The 20,466-nt window shown below is 43.5% G+C and overlaps 1 long non-coding RNA gene across 6 annotated transcripts in view; it reads left to right on the top strand.

Annotated features, from left to right (window-relative positions):
* LOC308188722 overlaps positions 1 to 20,466 on the top strand; it is a 115,087-nt gene that overhangs the window by 14,275 nt on the left and 80,346 nt on the right. The gene's annotated exons all lie outside the window — the stretch shown is intronic.

Genomic DNA, 20,466 nt, shown 5'->3' with positions numbered 1-20,466 from the left:
AGATTCTCTGCTATTATAAATTAATTAAATTACAGATCAAACTAGTTGGAATGTCACTGGAGGTGCAAAATGCTTTTCTCTGCCTTTCTTACTTCTCCAATATTATTATCTGGCATGACAAATTTCCTACAATTGACCTACCAGCTTTCCACCAGCTAAGTATATGACCAGTCATTCTCCTCAGTGAAAACCAGCCAATCCTTTTTTAACATGGAATTAATGGTGATGAAAATTTACATCAGCAAAGGATTTATCACAGTATTTTACACACAGACTTACTACAGAATTAAACATATTGAAAGGCTCCATAAATACCAAGCATTGTTGATAATCCAAGACTTGAAGTCTTAATTCTGTCCCTTTATAGTTAAGCTGGCAGAGGAGATGCATAAAAGAAAAAGAATTTCTTCCCTTTAGAATATTTTATTTTTTTCTCCAGTAGAAAGAAATGATTTCTTGCAGCAAAAATGTTGATCATGTTAATTGCTGATCTGAGAAATTTAGTATTTTAGGCACAACATTTTTATTGTATGCGACTAAAAGGAATTCTAGTATCCCTAAAGCTTTCCTTTTTTTTTTTTTGGCCTTTGCATCTGCTATAAGTAGTCAAGTGTCAAACGCCAATATGCATACAGCCAAATGGGTCAATGAGTCCTCCTGTTGTCTTCTTCACTGGCCCTAAAGCCTTTGTTTCCCATTAATGAGTAGAAGCCAAAGATAATTCACATAGCCTGACACCTGGCTGATTATCTTTGGGATCACCTAAGGCTTAAATGAGGGCTTGAAGAGTGTGCGTGTTCAGAACCAGAGAGTCTGTGTGGACTTGGTGAACCTACTTGGGAAAACTTGACTGTCACAGGAATATTGTGCCTAAAACACATACCTATTTTTTTATTAACCAATTACTCATTTTTTCAGTTGGATGGATTAAGCCTGCTTACTATTTGGGTAGGTGCTGCTGGTGTCACTACTGTACGTTATTCCCAATTCTTTCCTGGTGCATTTAAAAACACCTTATTTGTGCTCTTGCCATTGGATGTAGGCAACGTCTTATGTAGAGTAATCTCTGGAAAGGTGCAAAAACAAGCAGTGAGATAAAGGCCACATGCTCTAATTAAGCCAGATCTGGAGACAGTGACTGTCTCTGCACTAATGAGCAAAACCGAGTCCCAAAATTCATGGCTAAACTCTTTATTCTCATCTTCTCTGTCTTGTTCTCTTTGAATGCTAGCATTCCTTATGCTCTTCTATGCTGCCGTAAAATGACTTGTACTACGAATCCTATTTGTTTTGCCTTACCTTGAATTCTTCACCTTCCTTAGCCATGTCCCAGCCTTGTTTGGCTCACGTGGGTCTCCCCTGGTTGGCTCTGTGGTGGTGGTGCTTGGTGGTGTGGTACAGGGCATTGTGTTGGCAGTGGTCAGGCTCCGTGCCCTCAGCCAGAAGGCATCTCCTGCCAGAAGGCATGATGAGGGGCACAAGAGCTAAGCCATACAGCCAGCAGTTCGAGGACAGTGTTCTCTTGAATCACACATGCTTTGCAATGACATCCACAGAAGACACTCATTTCCCCCCTTCCAGTATCACTGAGAAATGGGAAACTCCTCCTTAGCAAAGGCGAGAAACTCCTGCTGGCTCCTACGACACCAAAATGGACAACCTAGAGTTTGTCAGATCGGATGGCAATGAGTGCCTTCCGGCTGCCATCAAAAGAGCCTTGGGGAGTCTTCAAGAAATTCCTCTCCCTTTCTCAGTGGAGAACAGAAAGACATGAGCAAGTGCCTGGAGCTGGATCCCAGCTTCGGCCAAATCAGGACAAGGGTTGGGCTCCCATTCAAAGTGTTCTCACTAGGGCTTGGCTGCCGGGGGTGGATATCTACCAAGATGTGGTGGTTGCATGAGCCTTTTGCAATCTTGGCCAGAGATGCAGGGGAGATTGTTCAGTGAAACAGGCCCTTTTGTGAACCGAGAGTATAGAAAGCATTTTCTGGAGATATAGACACAGGTATGGAGGGGAGTAATCACAGAATCACAGAATGGCCAAGGTTGGAAGGGACCTCTGAAGATCATCTAGTCTGGAAAAAGAGATATAAATAGTCCAAAAAAAAAAAAAAATCTTAGGCTGGAAATGAAGATGTTTCTTTATATCAAAAAAAGCTGCTCTAAAAAAGATTCCTAGAGGCGCAAGGAGCTTGTGGGCAGATTTTCCTGGAGGAGGCTGTGGTTCCCCTGCTATTACTGCCTTGTGTAGGTTTCTAAGCAAAGTTTGTTATAAAAGGGATATCTCAGTGTTGACATATGTGACAGCAGTGGATGGTTACCACAGCTTGGCAGAGATGCAGTTGTGTTCAGATGGTGTCAGGGTGATCAGGCAAGGTCCATACAAGACTGAAGGATCCTCCAGCAAAGTTACATCACTTTTTATGTTACTGCTTGTGGTGCTTTGCACCACCATTTGCTGTCTCTGTCCACTTAGCTTCACTGGAGGAGAGGCTTTTCTAAAGTGTCCAAGGCCTGCACACTTTGTTGAGTGCCATCCCTCAGAGATATCCTTGTTTCTTTTCCCGGCTTCATTTCCCTTTGGATTGTTGTCCTTTGCCTTCATTCAGTACTGCGTGATGGTACATAGCCTTAGTGGGTCAGAAATAAACAAAAGCTGTTGGCACTTCTGTTGATGTGGTAAAGCTCTAATGATGGTGAGAACCAGGGCAATGAAACTGGGGCAGGTTGGGTTCATTTCATGCTATAGGTACCAGTGTATGTACGTGAACCCTTTCCTTTTTAACATACACTCCCCTTTCAGGCTTTACATTTCTTCACCATGGTTTGGGGTTAGCTATGGTAGCATATAACTGGTGGACACAGTTTCCACAACTGTGTTGTTTATTCTGCTTCCTAAACGTATTTCTCTGGCATCTTTGCAGTGCTTTAGTGACAAGTTCTCCAAGCCCTCGCATGGTTCAATCTCTGCAAAGACTGTTCATGAGGCTGGTGGTTTTGTTTGTTTGTATTTGTTTTGTTTTGTTTTGTTTTTTGACAGGTTTGTGCATTCCAAGTGTTTGAAATGTGTTGGTCTTCACCAGTGATTGAATGTTTTGGGGTGTGCAGGGGACCTCAGGGGATGTAGAGACATAGTTTCTTTTTACCCCCATTTTATCTCGATTCCCAAATTAAATAGGCAATGCTATCTGGAGAAAGGAGAGGAGAGGAAAATGTTTTAACTGAAAACAGAAATTTGTCTAATCAGAATTATTGTCTGAACATAACAGCAGCTTTGCTAATCTCTCCTTTATACTTTTATTGTGTGTACTACTAAAGTGTATGCATCTGATTAAAAAAGGATTATCACTTATTATATAAGAATTATGTAGTGAAACAAATAAAAAAATTATGGTCTAGACAAACTTTTTTTTTCTCTTTTCCCCAAAGTGATCTCTGGAATATATTAATCAAAGAGAGATTAAAGAAAACAACTCTTCCTCTTCCTCTTCCTCTTCCTCTTCCTCTTCCTCTTCCTCTTCCTCTTCCTCTTCCTCTTCCTCTTCCTCTTCCTCTTCCTCTTCCTCTTCCTCTTCCTCTTCCTCTTCCTCTTCCTCTTCCTCTTCCTCTTCCTCTTCCTCTTCCTCTTCCTCTTCCTCTTCCTCTTCCCCTTCCCCTTCCCCTTCCCCTTCCCCTTCCCCTTCCCCTTCCCCTTCCCCTTCCCCTTCCCCTTCCCCTTCCCCTTCCTCTTCCTCACTCTTGTCTATGTCTCTTTCCACTTTCCTCTCGTTTTTCATGTGATCTTTTAGGTAAAGGGGTAGAAAGCAAACCAAGGCATTTAAAGGGAGAAGCAGGTCTTGCTGCTGGCAGTGGCGGGGCAGCAGGTTAAGGGAAGGTGCAGAAGGAAGCCAGGAGGGACAATTAGGTTCTCCCAGATCTCACAGACTGTGAGATGTTACTTCAAACACTTTTACAGAAACTGATTTTTGATGAGGTGATGACTACAGTCCCTATGAAATATTCTACCAACCATAACACTGATTAGAATCCACTAAAAAAACTAAAGTGAGTTTTCCTTCATTGTCCCAGTGAGAAAACCAACTGCCCAGAAACCTTTCCAACAACCACAGAAGTTAACATCGATTGCCAGGAAGGGATTCATCCTTTAAACAAAATGATTTTGCAAGTTTGCCATTCTTAGCTGTGCATGCCGAGAGAGCTGGGAGCGTGTATCTGCCAGACATCAATGCCAGGCTCAGCTCTGCTTGGGTGCTCTTACTGCAGAGCTGAAGTCCAGCCTTTTGTTTAATCCTTGGGGGTGTCCTGTAAAAGAGACTTTCCCCTTTTGCATCCAGGTAGGGCACTATTTGCTGCCACCCTGGTCCCCATTTGGAGACCTCCTGAGCAAATCCTTTCAGTAGGATTTGGTGTTTGTTGCTATTTTTACGTCGGGGTGGTGCTGCAAAGAGAAGCTGCTGCTGGGTACCAAGGGAAGGGAGGATGATGTGGGGAAGCACCCATTTTCAGGATCAGGTTAATCACAGGTTTACAGGGGCATGCCTGGCCTTGGCCATGTAGGGCCCCACGCAGGCTCTCACTGATCCGTGCCTCAGTTTCTCCTCATTCCTCAAACAACTGCAATCTTTCCTCCTATGAGCACATAGGGGATTAGAGATGAGTATTCAGCGGCATTAATTCATGGTCTTTGTAAGAGCTCCTTTCCTCTTCACCCCACCCCGCAGCAGTTAAACCTTCACTCTGCCGAAATATAATAAATTACAGGTCTGGCCCCTAACGATTCCTCGTCCGGGAAGCTGGGGATGCGGGCGATTTATCTCCGAATGATTAAACCTGCAGACAAAAAAGGGCGAATTGCCTGAGCTAAATTACTGCCCATGAATTATTCAGCCGACGGGGGCAGCGCTGGGTGGCAGCAAAGGCTGCGGCATGGCGAGGCGCGGACGGGGCTGGGCTGCTCAGGGAGGGGGGTGGCTGCCCTCTTGGGGCCCTGAAAGAAGAAATCGGGCAGGATCTGTCCTACAGACAGCAGGGAGGTGGCTGGAGAGAGTGCTGCTTTTGGGGGTGTTTGTCCCTGCCTGGGTAGACCAAGTGCACGTGTACAAGGTGTGCTTGGAGCAGCAGGAGGCTTTGCATCCTCCCCAGGTGCTCAGGGACCTGCCTGCTGCTCAGGGACACTCTTACAGCTTTACTTTTGATGCTTGCTAGTTCATTTCCCCCCAGCTTCAGTGATACTGCCAGCAGGCTGTGCAGGTATTAAGTGGCTTTTGGTTGTAGATGCAAGAGGTGGGGGCTCCCCAAGTCTGCTTCTGCAGGGCTTCAGCCTCTGCTGCTGTTTGAGCCTCATCTCCTTGGCCAGATGCAGGGAGTCGAGGAGTGGGACGTGGTGCTCTGGGGTGGGATCCCTGATACTTGCTCCTATTAACCACAGGACTCCTAATTTTCCAGGGGCTGATGATCAGTGTGTCACACCTGGCACAATGCTCTGCAACGAGCATTGCTGGTGCCCAGCCTCTGCTGGCCCTCCTGGTGTCCCAGATGCCCCCATGCTGCCCCAAACCCCTAGGACCCTTTTCTCTGCAGGGTAACCACGCTGGGAGCAATGCTATCCTTTAAACTCACTGGGCTGAGAAATGTAGGTACAGGGGGCCCAGATGAATGAGCTCAGATGTTTGCCTTCCGTTCTGCTCCTGAGCAGGGCGTCCACCGCACTGGTGCTGGGCAGCAGAGGGAATTTACCCTATGATTGCTCTTTTGCTAAGTCTCCCCCCCAGGTCTTGACTGCAAAGCCCTAGAAAACTTAGCGGGGTGAGCCAGAGTTTTGATAAAGTGGCAACAAAAATTTGAAAGTTTTTGTTTTCTTTTTGGACAACCCAACAAAAGCTCCACACTCAGACTGTGGCAGAATCACCTTAAATCTTGTCCTTTAGGCCTCTTCTAGCCCTGTGCAATGTAAGACTAGGGCAGAGGCGCGTGCAAGTGCTAAGAAATGAGTGCTGCAGCCCAGATCACTGAAATAGGATTATTTGGCAGCCTAAAAATCTGAGTGCCTGCCACCTGTAAGCGGTGCCAACTGGCTATTTTGAGTCTGGTAAATAGGCAGTACCTCTGGGGTGCTAAAAGTTAAGGAACGCTCTTCGTTTTGATTGCACATGCATGATAGAGAAACCAGTGCCCTCTGCTCCAGCGAGGCGTAAGCAAGTGTTGAAAAGCAGCAGGGTGCTGGCAGACGCCTCTCCGCTATAAAATGTGTCTTTTACTTCTCAGGCTCAAAGTATGGGAAAGGGTTTTGGCCAGCGATCAGGATCCGAGGGAGCGTTCGTCCCAGAGCAGTGAAGAAAACTGCCTGGCTGTGGGTGGACGTACAACGACAGTGCAGGAGGTGGTTTGGGGTCACTGTGCCAGGGATGGGTGACAGTCCCAAATGGATGCTCCAGCACAACGTGAGTCAAAACTGCCTCATACCCAAATGACTCCTCTCCTTTGGGCACCCTTAGGTGACACATCGCTCCGCTGAGGTTCCTGCAGCTGCAAAACCCAGCCTGGATAAAAATGGGTGAGAAGCACTCCAGGGGGCCGTCACACAGCCCTTCCAAACCAGGCTGGGGAGGAGTGACATAGTCTGGTGGCAGTCGCCTTTGCATCCGTATCTGTCCAGGCTTACTACTACTGGTTGAGCTGAGGGTGCTGTGAGGGTTGGTGGAACTGGGTGGGTGCATCTGTAATGTGAGAACAAAAAGAAATGGTATTGCACCCATCGGCTCCAGTCCATGAATAATAGAGATTCCCAGTGTACAGGATGTGAGGCAGCTGTTTAATTATCAGTGTTTGCAGGGATTATTTTTCCCTTTTGTCACTCCTTTTGAAGCCGTAGGTTTAAAAACAAAGCTGTGGGATGTGGGGGGGGGGGGGGGGTTTGTGGAGCCCCCATACCTCCTCCTTGGGCACAGATACCCACAACGAGCAGCCACGAAGCCTTTCCCAGGGGAGCTCACCCTGCCCACCTCCATGGCCCCGAGGCACTGGGGGATTCGAGTGCTTCTACTCAAAAGGGCCTTTGAAGGAGACAGCGAGCGCTAAGAGAGAGCTAACAAACGATCCCTCCTGCTCCTCCTTGCCCTCCCGGCAGCCTGGGGGCCGCGTGGCTTTAATTAATCAGTCGGCTCACGCAGGGACGTTGACACAAATGGCACCTGCTGTCGGTCTCTCCCACATAAGTGCCAGTGATAAATGGCACGGGGTGTGCTGGCCAGTGATTCCAGTTGGCCGAGCAGAGATGGATGCTCGCGTCCCTCTCTGTGACGGAGGAGTTAATCACAGTGAAGGGTGAGCACGCCATGCAAGCGGCTCCAGCCTGCTCCTCCAAGGAGGGTACTGGTGGTTTAGGAAGGCACAGAGGGGACCTGGTCCTCCCTTGTGTCGCAGCAGTTGGGGTTGATGCAGGACGGTCACATTTCAGAGGATGTTTTGGGTACCTGTGCATGGGAGGCTGGTAACTGCTTCTCATCCTTAACCTTTCCTGGGTGCGATGTGCTCGGTTCCTGTCTCACAGCAGAAGTGTCCTGGCTGATGCTGTCAGGAGCAGGGCTCTGATACAGCCCCCAGGAGGTGGAGGCACAGCTTCTGCCATGCCCGTGTCTACCAGGAAAGGTTACAGGATGGGTTAAGTTCACCAGAAAAAATGGGCACAAGAAACCTGCTCCCAGAAGGTTTTCCATCGTCCCTTTGGTGCATCCAGAGGGAAGTGTGCTTTCTGGAAAAAAAAGGCTAGATTTTTCCAGGTACCCTGAATTCCCCATCACACCTCTCCCTACCACCACTGTTTCACTGCAAAATCCCAAAGCCCTTTGCACCATGCACACCCAGGACAGGAGGTCCTACAAATAGTAGTGTGGCTGAACACAGAGCATGTTGTGAGGTGACATAGCAGGGACCATCTCTGTGCCTGGAAACCACGCTTTTGGGGCATCAGAGAAAAGGACATTGCCATCAAAGGGCTACCTACTCCTCCCAGCATCTGGCCAGGAAGATGTTGTGCAGGTCTGTGTAAAGCATCTGCATGACTCCCAGAGTGATTCCTCCCCTAGCCACTGTTCTCAGTGGCAGTAACTCTTGCAAGGAGCCAGGACAGAGGGCACTTACGCGTGTGCTCAACTCTCCTTTCGCAGCAGTGCTTCACAGGTATCAAAGGTATTCAGGTAATGGGGGACATGGTGGTGGAATTGGCGTGGGGGCTGAAGGGAGAGCGTGGCAACGGGACCAAGAGCAGGTCCCGTTTGCCAAGGCTGAGCTCAGCAGGATTGCTCTTGTCTAGGGTGAAGGGGACTACATGGGGAGGTGAAGTCTGGAGCACAAAGCCTCATTCACTTGCTCAGACTGGCTGCACACAGACTGCAAAATCTCTGGGGTCTGTCTGAGGCCTGGCCCACCAGACTGAGAGATCATGAACCAAAGGATTTGTTGGAGCCTTCTCCATCAAACGAAGGGAAAGATTTTAGTGTCTGCAGTGTTTTCTTGACTGCGCTATGTGACTGAAAAATTGGTATTTGTATTGTTATTGACTTCTCCAGGGTGATTTCAGCAACCCCTATTAAGAATCTCATTCCTGGAGTAATTCTGTAGTTATTAAGAGTAATCTATATAAATGATGCTATGCTTCTGCATAATCCCATCCAATTAATCTTACTGTGTCATATAAATATATATATATAAACACGTGGGGGAATTCATACAGAATTCCTTGTTTTATGAAGAGAAGACCTCAAAAAGCCTTCCAATCACCAACTTTCTTTTAGTCCCTGCTGAGCAGTGTGATTTAAGACTAAAAATACACGTTTCTGCCTGAAGTTTTTGACAGTGCAGTTTGAACGTGAAGAAGTGTCCAGCGTTTCCTCCTCTGACAGCTCATTGTACAGGTCTGTGTGTCAGCGCACCATATGGGGACATTACCCAGACTGGGGTCACAAGGGCGACCTTTACTCATCGCTCTGCCACTGAGCTGGACATGCAGCAAAACGGAGATGCCGTCTGCATGCTAAATGAGGTCAGTATTCCCGATCTTCCCTTTCCTTTGCTTTCGGACCCATTGATCACTGTCACGGAGTGTCTGCTGGGTCTCCCCTGAAATAAAGCCTTGTTCTGCTGCTTGGTCTCCAGATCCCACAAAAGGCTGAAAACTCTTTTTGACTTCGGTAGTGTTTAGATCTTTTGCTCTCAACAAGAGAAAATATTAGATGTGATTAACTCTGCTCCAAATCCCCTAAGGAATTAAAAATAACGTTGATAAAAAGGTAGGGTTGACTCAAGAACTATCTGCACTGCTGTAGGCGTGCTGGACTCTGATTTGTGATGCATTTGCTGTTGGAAAGCAGAGGACTATGTGGTCTGCAGGAGGCATGTTACTCCACATCCACAGACCAGCCTGGTCCTCCATCTTCTCAGTCTCCAGCTTCTGACTGCTGCCCAAGATGTGACACCAGACGTCTCACTGAATGAAATATTCCTCCTCTCCCCATCCCTGTGAAACAGAGAAAGCCTTTTCTTTCCTCTTCTTGCTCCAGGCTAGTTGTTGTTAAAACTCAAAGTGCCGGGTGTGGGCTGCTCAGAATTTTACTGCTAAGGCTCTTTGTCCTGGTGAGAGCTGAAGGAAATTTTGAGATATTTTGGGACTTGCACTGCAGGGCATTCTGGAGCTTAATTACGGTGACCCTGAGTTTCTCAGATTTCTGGCCTCTCTACAGCCCTACACTGATGTGCTTCGTGGAGCACTGCTCCTGGGTGATGCTGGTGTCTGTGAGCACAGAGCCGACCCTGACACCTCACAGGTGGCAAGCTGGCACCAGGGATGGGAAGTGCATGGATACCTCTAATTTCCAGCCTGTGCCAACCCCTTCTAGACAGTGGTCAATATTTCTCTTGGAATGAGATGTTGGGGTGTGCCCACTTTCCAGAGATCGTGCACATTTTCCTTCCAGGGCACACCAGTGCTGTGGAGCTACATAAGAAATACTGCTTGTGGTTTGAGCAGGGAGGTCTTGATGTGGTTTGACTGTGGAAACTGAACTCTTCCTTCAGCCACTGCAGTGTGTCGAGAGACAGGTATGGAGTGGCTGCTGCTGCTGTTTTGCTGCACCACTTTTTTGGGTAATCAACTCTCTTCATAAGCTATGCAGGAGAAAGTTAAAGGCAGATCTGATCCTAAAATATTCGAAATTTCTGAATTTTCTAGGCAGACCTGAAACAACTTAGGATTTAAGTGGTACGTGAACTTAACAAGGCCTTCCTAGGGCATTTCCTATACCTCTGGTCCCCACAAAGCACATGCTACTCTTCTCCCTTTGGGCCACTTCTGAAGCATGACCCCACTGTGAAGACCCTTCATAAATCAACCCTTATGCCTGTGGAAAGATAATTTAGTACCATGTCACACTGCTTTTTTTCAGTCACTGCCACCAGAGCTTGCTTAATGAGCTGATGGAAAATTCTTCCCAGGAGAAGGAAAAATAATGAAGAACTGAAATAACTTGAGAAGATTCTTCACTTGCTCAATCTGACTGTGAGTCACGGTGAGGGGAGAGACACTAACAAGATCTCCCTTCACCCAATGCTTCCTGACTGCTCAGGTGTCTCCTCTGCTTCAGGTTCACTCTTCTTTCCAACAGGGATGCAATGGATGCTTTGGAATTTAGAAGAAATCGAGTAATGGAGTACTGTTGTCTTTGCTGATATCACCTCCTGAGCTGTGCATGGCATAGGAGAGAAACGTGAATGTAGAAACATTTCTGGTTTGAACTGGGAACATTTACAGAGCCCTGGGTTTCACCTTTTGTGTACATCCTTGCAGCTGTGCGAGGTCCCAAGCAACAAACCGTTTATTTTTGAGGAAAATCAGCTTTTGGATTCCTCCATTTTAAGTTCCCTTTTGAGACACTTAGGCTTGATTTTCTATGGGTCTAAGCATCCACAGCTTCTGTTATTCCTTAGCCATATACTTTTCTCCAAATCCCACTTTGCAACATGCTCTCCCCAACTTCAAAGTTTGCTGGAATTGTGATTTGGGTCTGCTTATACAAAACCTGCTATAAATATAAACAGCTCCCTTGCTTTCTCCCTAGTATTTTTACTTTGTTATGTTTCCCAGACGCATACATCTTAAAATCCCTTGTCACGTTACTATCAGACACGGGGAAGTACAGACTGCTGCATTAAATCACATAGCGGCAATGAGCCCAAGCAATATTCAGTGGTGCATGTGTGTACCAATTAAGAATGCATCCTACTTGCACAGTCTGGATGTTTTTCTCCTTCAAAGGGGTCTGATTGTTTGCTTGCAATTATTTGGTAAGTCTAATGAGGCTGAAAAGAGGTCAGATCACCTGTAAATGTCTTAGAAGTGTGGAAGCAGATGTGAATATGTCTGTAAAATTTAATGTTCCAGAGGCTTTAAAGTAAAACAAAACAATTTCCCTGGAGTCCTGACTCTGCAGACTGAATATAAAAATAGTTGTTTCCTAGTTTGCGTAACCTTCGGGACTCTGGAAAGGAATTACCTGCCAGAATCAAAGACTTGTTGCATTTAGTCTGTCACTTGTCAAACCAGATGCTGTCATTTCAGAATAAATACTAATATGCTGATATTTCTGGTTCATCATGCCCTGACTGTAGAGATCATTGCTGGAAGAAAACACAAGACTAATGATATTTTGCTTTGGCCGCAGGTGGTTTCTACTGGCAATAGTGGCAAAGCTTCCATTTTCCTAGAAGCTTCCCAAAGCTTCTTTTTCCTAGAAGAAGGACCAGGACTCTTGCATGTGTTAATTAATCACAGTAAATTGTACTCTATAAGAGACTGAGGTTTCCTATGGTCTGTTCTGGGAAGCCTTCCTATCCCAGAGAGTTAAGGGGGCATATATGAACCTTAATTGTTCCATCTGATAGTCCCCTCTATTTGAATCAGGCCTTCTTTCACTTGGGGAATGTTGTGATGACCTGAGCAAGAGAATAAGCATATTTAAGTTGAGGTTGCCCCTTTAACGATTAACAACAGGACTTGCTTTTTAAATGTAGCCTCTTATTATTATATTATTAATTATAGTATTTTAATTCCTTTATAAATTTATTTTAAGCATGGAATAAACATGTAGATTATTGACAGTCCTTGTTCCTAGCAACTTCACACCCAAACAGGCAAGGGAATAACCAGAAAATATTAGCAACTCAAATTTACAAAAAGAGAATGAAGTACACATTTGGCAAAACCTCAGGTTGGTATATGCATAATATGAAATGTCCATGAGGTCCCTGGGGATAATCACCAGTGCCAGATTCAGGAGATGACAGATATTTTTTTCTGTCTCCCCAAAATTTTGACACTAACTTCTCTTAAAATTAATAAACTCTTGCTATGGATGATTTGAAGATCTGGCTGGGTAATAATGTTTTTTTAAAATGCCTTTGAATTTTGGCCTAAAATAGCTTTCTTAATGTCATGTTGAGTATTTCTGATGGGACTGTCACAGGAGCCCAAATTCCTGCAGTCTCATTCAAGCACCTTACAACTTCCCATCCTCCCCTTCCTTTACACAATAATGAAATTGGGACACTTGTCCCCATTCATCGTCCTTCTTGGAGCTTTGTAGAACTATGTTGCACAATGTTTGTATAGTGCCTGGAAGAATTCTAGTTGAAAAAGCATGGTATTAGAACCAACACCTTTTTTCTTTCTTCCGCTCTCTCTCTCTTCTTTTATTTTTTTTTTTAATTTTTTTTTGAAGAGCTATAAATCTACTTGCCAAAGTTACATCCTTCTGTGGCTTGTTCGTTGGTCAGTTCCACATCAATGTGTTCATTATATAATATGCTGATGTGGAAATTGCCGGAAATTATTGCTTCCTATTACATAACTGTTGCTGCGTATCTGATGTGCTTTCTGATGCTCAGGGGAACAGAAAGAGTGGTGGCTCTAATTGCTGTTACATTTTTTTGCAGACCCTAGACTGTAGATCATAATTAGCTCTTAATAGTTGCACAATGTGATTTCCTTGGGTTGTCCCAGTTTTTATTGAAATATCTTTATGTTTACAGGTTCCTTTACTGTCTCTATAAAATCAAAGCTGGTAAGTATATATTTGCACAGGTGTGCTGGAAGGTGTAGAGAGCTAGACCTCTACATTGCACGAGAATCTCAAACAATGGGATCAAGGAGGTTAAATCAAGCATACGTAGTCCCAGAGCTCAAACATACAAAGGCAACCTCACAGATGAACCCACTGAAGCACATGAGCCAAGCTCTTGTAGGTCTCCACAACCTTCAGAGTGCATTCTCTTGGCCTATGGGGTCAGGTCTCTTATCTTAAACTTTGATAAAGAACATTAAAGTTACATTACATTTCCACATATCTGGGCATAAGCAATCGTATGGACAGTCTCCACAACTCAGCTGATCACTGATAACTAAAGAAGCCACTGTTTCTCAGCTGTGCACAAAGTCCTCAGTTACATTAGTACCCGATAAGGCTACTGGCTTCTGCGAAGTGGTGTAACGTTGAGGATGTCACAGTGACAGCCAATGTTCTCTCTTGTAATATAATGCAGAATGTTTATACAGCAGCATCAGGCTAAAATGTGCCAGTGGAAAATAAGATAGTTTCACATTTCAGCAAACTGAATTCAGAATTGCATGGATAGATCTAACTCAACTTTGTAGTTGTCAACCTACAGTGTAAGTAATGAACCCAACCAGACTCTGAGCAATAAAGTCCTGTGCCACAGCTCATAGCACAGCTCATAGAATATCATCCAGCAAACACTTCATCGATCAAATGTGCCATGCAACTGGTGCATATCATTTTGGGAAAATGCTCAGCACTGATTTAAAGTTTTCACAGTCAAATCATATTCTGTGTCTGACAAAATATAACATGTAGATGTCCAGTAAGAAGCAAGAAAAAACGTTTTGCTGATTAGGAGCTGTTAAGTGCTCTTGGAATGTGGTGAATATTAATGAATGAACCTAGTCAAAATTCAAGACCCTTCCTAGAGGTCACTTCACACACCGTATAGAGAGGACAAAGGCTGCCTTAAATGACTTAGTGTCTGCATAAGGCAAGACACCAATGTTATCTTCTACCTGCTGCCTTGGCAGGCCCTGACTGGCAGCTGAAAAGACACAGCTGGGCTTCTACTGGACACTTGCTTTGCTGTTCGTCAGGATAATGCAGCAATTCCATTGTATTTCGTCAGAGACTTGCGTGCATGGCTACGTGCACAGTGCTTTGGGCTTTGTGGTGCTTCAGGTGGTTCAGTTGGATGGTGCAAGCTGATACAGCAGGCAGGCACAAAGGGGAGCACAAGATCCAGCATGGGTCAGGAGGTCGGATTTCAACACCTCATATACCACACTGCTGTCCAATTTCCTACTGAGAATTATATACATTGTTAGAAAAGTGATTAGAAGTGGGAAAATGATTAGCTCTTCTGACTGCTGTTGGAAATACCACTGCAGGTAACAATAACGCAAATGACTTGTCAGTGTCTACTATCCAATTCAGGTAAAGAGAAGAGTAATTTATTTATTATTTATTATTTATTTTATTTTATTTTATTTTATTTATTTATTAGTGAAATGTGGGTTAAACTGTATATCATCGAATTTGGTGAGTCTTTAAAATAAGAATCCACTTTCTGTAGGGCTGAAAATCTGTTTTACACAGTACAAGTTCATGGGTTAAATGGCAGTAGGGTTAGAACTAGATGATCTTTAAAGTCCCTTCTAACCCAAGCTGTTCTATGACTCTATGATAAATCCAAGTTGGAAGGGACCTCAGGAAGTTTCTTGTCCAACCTCCTACTCAAAGAAGGGTAGCTATGAGATCTGAGCAGCAGAGCTTTATTCAGTGGGATCTTCAAAACCTCCAAGTATGGCGAGAATACAATTTTTCTGAGCTTGCCGTCTTCACTATGGTCTCATTGTCTCTTGAAAAGTGTATTTAAAGTGTGTAGTTCTGCTTGTTCTCCTCAGACCAGTCATTATGCTGGCACTAGTCACCTGAAGAAAGCAGGCAGATCTGTCAGATTTTAGCTAAGGGACTGAGATGTTTGGAGTAACACAACAAAAAAGCAGGAATATTTGGTGAGCCGCTGAAGTCAACCCTGTAGTCAAAGGAAATCAAGGATTTTAGGAGCAGGAATTAAAGGTATCTGAGAACACGCCTAAGTGTTTCTTGTTAGAACTATGTGGCAGCTTAGTGTTTCCTAGACAAACATTTTTTCTTTACCTTCGACTTTTACAGGCAATAGAGGTCTGAGTAAGAGCGTGAGTTGTACTCAGGTTGGGTGAACATGCGGTTAATGTGCAAGGCCAGGTGATTGCTGTACAGGTACCAGTGACTGTGACCAAGGAGCTGCGATCACAGCAATGCCTTGTTACTGATTTCTGCAATGCCTTTGGGCATGTTTCTTGATTTATCTTTGGATCCTCATCCAGAAAATTATGCTGCTAGCTTTCTCCCCATGTTAGTCTTGTCTATTTAAAAAAGCTTTTTTTGACAGGTAGTCTCTCTTACATTGCTTGTGTAAAGACCCTAACACAAACAACCTTGCTCATGGAGAGCTCTATGTCATACTGTTGCACAAATAATAAATAGAGCACAAGAAGTGCTACACTACTACTTAGCTTATCCTGAAAGAAGGGTTGTTTTAAAACAAAGATTTTTTTTTCATTTTTTTTTTTTATGTTGGATGTTTCCTCCTTTCACACCTGAACTCCCAGAGAATCCCTCTACTTCCACCTGTGTTATTTATTTATTTATTTTCCCCTCCAAAGTGTAGGAGGAGGGAAATTGTATAAGAAAGCTATCAGTCACTTTCTTTCTCTGCAAACTTTTCTTCTGCAACTACCTTGGTGAAAGTGAGGAAAAAGTGCATGGCTGTTCCATTTGGATTTACAGACATGTTTCATGGAATTGTGGTTCCTCTCAGCTGTTTTTCCTGGGCTTTTCCTGGCATACTCTGATTTTGTGTCAGAGTCAAGAAGCAGAGTATTTCTGCTAACTTCTCAAAATTCTGCCAAAATTTCTGTGTAGGAGATGGTGACAGGTGACCTGAAAGAGATATCACTTCTCAGGAAGGAAAATGCCTGCCATGGCTGCCCACAGGTCTCCAGGACCCAAGGACTTATTTCTCCGAAATGATCTGTGAGTTACTTTGCGGGTGATGAAAGGAGGAGGATTCCTTAGTTCTTGCAATTTCTTCCTGGAATATTACAGCATCATTTCCCAGACTGTCTCCCAGTATTGTGGTAAAAGTAATAACAACCCAACAGCAAAACCCATCATCAAATAAGTCTGTATGAAGAGTACTGAAGCAAACTACTCCCAAACTCCTTGTGAGTGTAGGTACAGTCATCCTCTCAAGAGACCACAATTAGGGAATCTTATCAGCGTATTGAACATTCTTCTTGACTTGGTGCTTCATCATTTTTCTGAGAGTCCCCTGGATTTCCATCACTGTATTGTCTGAGCAAGTCATTACTTTTGCAAGACAGGTTCAAGAGGTGACACATATATCCTTGTACATACGTGTCTGCTGAAACCCTGGGCACCAGAGATGCTGCTGCTAATTATTCAGGTGATGTTACCTACAGAGGTCTTGCATTGAATAATAATGTTTTGTGCCTAATATTTCTTAATTTAGATAGGATTATTTGTTCTTGCCTTGTTAAGCATTTAGATAAAGACTGGTCATTTGACTTTCTGAAATAAAAATATTATAATTGTGGTCTGCAGTTCATCTGTAAGTAATAGGACTCCGTACAGGAATTATCAAGGCTATAGTGGACAAAGCTTCATCCACAACTTCTTTAAATTTATGCCCATGTAAACCTAATGATTGTGAGGGGATGGTTTATGGGTCAGCACCTGGTACTTGATCGAATATTGAGTAACACCTTATTGCAGGGAACACACTGTCTGTTCCAGTCAGGTGTGAACGATAGCTGCAATGTCACTAAGGCAGTGTCAACAGCTGCTTGTTGTTGTGAATAAGATACTTACAACCTTGGTCTCATTTCTTCTCTATTTATAAAATTTAATTGAAAAGGAAAATGCTCTGCTTTGGGTTAACATAAGAAAAAGAATTTATTTCTTGATCATTCTCAGTATTGTCTCCTGCATGATGGTGGGAGGGAAATATTATGAACAATACAATTAAAGAAATTTAGTTTCTTATGTGTTTGTCAATTGAAGGGCATGAACGTTACCATTTCAGTGAATTCTTAGTATCTAAAATTAATTACTGCTTATTGACCTTGCTGTCATTAAAAAGTCTTGCTCCCCCACCCAGTTACCTATACCCAGAAAATCTGCAGGAATGCAGATGTAGGAGTGCTCTGAGGCTGCTCTTCCTTTGCCACATTCAGTTAATGCAGACCAACATGCTCAGGCTGTTGCTGAAGGACTGTCTGAGGGACAACACAGTTTTGTGAAGTCTTTTTTATTTAGGCAACCAGGTTAAAAAAGAATATAAACTTTGGGATGAGATTTTTCAAACCAAGTAGTTTAGACTCTTTTAGCTATAATGACTGGTGTCCAGGTGGCACATCATTTTCCATGTGGTACTCCTGATTAAAAACCCAGAGGTGTATTAATTGCAGTCAAAGAAAACCAAGCCTTTCTAAAATATACCAGCAGAAAACTTGAAAGCATTTATTGTATTAGGGACCTTGAGCTACAGAGTGGCTCTTGATAAGACTGCAGCTCTTCAACTCTGACACCTATGTTCCTTTTTGTTGAAGCCCCACTGGCTGTGCTACCATGAACGTAGGCTTTGTGCTCCGAGAAGAGCCATTCTGGCCACACATCGAGACCACGTCTGGTGCCTCCTTCCTACTGAAGTGCATGCCCTGTGAGCAAAGTGAAGTCTAATTTGTCTGAGCAATACCACTACAGAGTTGAGTGTAGTTTTTGGAGCTGGGTGTTGATGAATCCGGTCTAAGCCAACAGATCAAGTGCTGAGCGATAGAGTAAGGAGTTTTCAAGAGTAAGAAATGCTCATAAGCAGAAGTTCCCAGAATATTGTAAGCTCACAGGCTTTTTAACAGGCCAGAAAATGTCTTTTCTCTGCTTTTGTGCTCCACCTTTGAAGGGTAGAAATTGAGTTTCATATTGCACCAACACTTCTAACAATACAAATATAGTCATTGGCAGGACTGAGATTTTGATCACCATCCAAACTGTTTAATCATTTTGTTTACTTGCAGTTACCAATTTGGTGAGAACGGAATGACTCAAACATGCAAAGTTCTACTGCAATAAAATAAGAAATTAAGGAAACTGAGAGGCTTCTGTGGAAGCTTTATGACTGTTCTTGTTCTTACAAGGGCTGTTCTTTAAGGCTTAACAGTATTTTGTATAGCCCGTAAAGAGTAAAATTTATGTATCAAACACAAGGGTTGTTCTACTTAAACTGTAGGAAAATCACAACACAGGCAGGCCTGGAGTCAAAAGGAAAAATGAACTAGAAAGCTCATAATACATTAAATATGCATTAGGAGAGAGTTGGAGGGAGATAAGGCTTGTTTCGCTTATTTATTCTATTTATAAAGAACTGTTTACGCGTGAATGTCAATATATTCCCATTTTTAACACTTATACACACTGTAATAGAAGGCATGCTGTACTGATGATTCCTAGGGCTGTGCTGGCATTTTTCAGAGATGGGCTACAGGATGAGGACAAGGTGGTGTAGAATGAGGGCATTATTGGTGCTGAGATGTGGCTTAGTGGAGACCTGCAGAACCAGCTCAACTATATGCTTTGCTTTGGGTGAAGGTGGATCTTGCTGATTTCTCTGAGGCTTCCTGATTTGTCACCTCTGGGAAGCTCCTTTCCCTGTTATCCTTTGCTGCATTCATAAATGTACTTCATTTCTGTGTAAGATTATCTCAGAGACTGAGCATGCATTACATACATTGTGTTTTAAAACAAAAACAAACAAAAAACCCAACAAACCAAACCAAAAATAAATAAACAAATAAATAAATAACACATGCGCACACACACACACACACACAAAACCAAACAAAAACAATAACAGCAACAAAAAAAACACCCCAAACTCTGTCATCACTTGGTCTGAAAAACCCTGCAGCTTTGACCTGTGCCACTCATGGGGCTTAGTCTGCGTCTCTGTCTGAACTGAGGGTGTTTCATGTCTAAATTCCTGCTCACAATCGTTTGTCCGGGAGCTGACACAGAGATTTTATCTTAAATCCTGCAGTTGCCCCATTGATTTGGCGCAACAGTTTCAGATGTCTGATTTTTTTCTCCCCCTAGTATTCCATCTGGTTGGAATTTGATTGCATCATTTTAACACTTTTCTTCTGACAATGACATGGTATGATTTTGAAATTTGTTCAGTTTTGCTACACTGCTGGAGACTGGCTAGCATTTTTCTCTTATGCAAAAGGGGAACGTATGTTTTAAAAGTTCAAATAAAGTAGAGATGATAATTACAGTATGCCTCCCCCCAAAATAAAATCATCTTTGGATAAATCTGTGTTTCCCTCAGCTTTGCCATAAGGCATCTCCCGGTTTTGCTCATCTGAGAACAATGTGGAATTTTTTAGTCTGTATGTAAGTCCAATGTAGTTATGATCTGCCATATCATATTTGTAGCTGCCAGCTGTTAAATGGTATAACAAGATATGCTCATTGTCACTTCTAATGGAAAGCACTCCAGAGGCATTTCTCCATCTTTCTCACAATATCAGTAAAACAGTTTTCAATAGCTAGGGTAGTGTTTCTCCAATCATGGAGATAATTAATGAAAATATACCATTAAACAGTTTGTTTCCAAAGTGCTAAAGCCTGCGTGGGAACAGACCCAGGCAGCCTCAGATGGATATTCTAAATGCAGATCTCATATCTTTATGACATTATTCATGGAGATATAATTTTGGTTTGAATATTTTTTTTTCTTTTTCTTCCCCAAATGAAAATGATGAATAACTTTTCTTATAAAAATCTTCCTTTAGAGGTTTCAACCAAGTACACATTGAGAGCAAGACTTTTATGGTAAGTACTTTGCCCCACACCAAAATGTTTGACTTCTTTCTTCCCATTAAAAAATCTAAAGAATCAGGTGTCTTTAGTCAAGCCATCATAATGGCTTTTGGGAAAGTGACAAGCGAATAATAGTCAGGCACATGTAAGCACACATAGATAATCGCACTGATACAGACAGTGGGACTGCACAGACATTTCCTAGGAATTAGTTATGGGGGGAAAAAAAAAAAAAAAGAACTCTGGGATGGAAAAGGACTGGTCATTGACTGGCAGAGGAACATCTGGAGAGCACAACCTCACACAGGCTTATGAGGGGAAACAGTAGACTAGATCTGTATCAAGTAGAAGCAGTATTCTTGGTCATAGCTCATTCCTGCTATGAGGCATTTGGAATTTGGCATCCTGA

Source organism: Anser brachyrhynchus (genome assembly GCF_964034855.1).
Source record: "Anser brachyrhynchus genome assembly, chromosome: 2".
In the NCBI taxonomy this organism is placed as follows: Eukaryota; Metazoa; Chordata; class Aves; order Anseriformes; family Anatidae; genus Anser; species Anser brachyrhynchus.
Note: the sequence above shows the minus strand (reverse complement) of the source record. Positions and strands in the feature narration are given on the sequence as shown.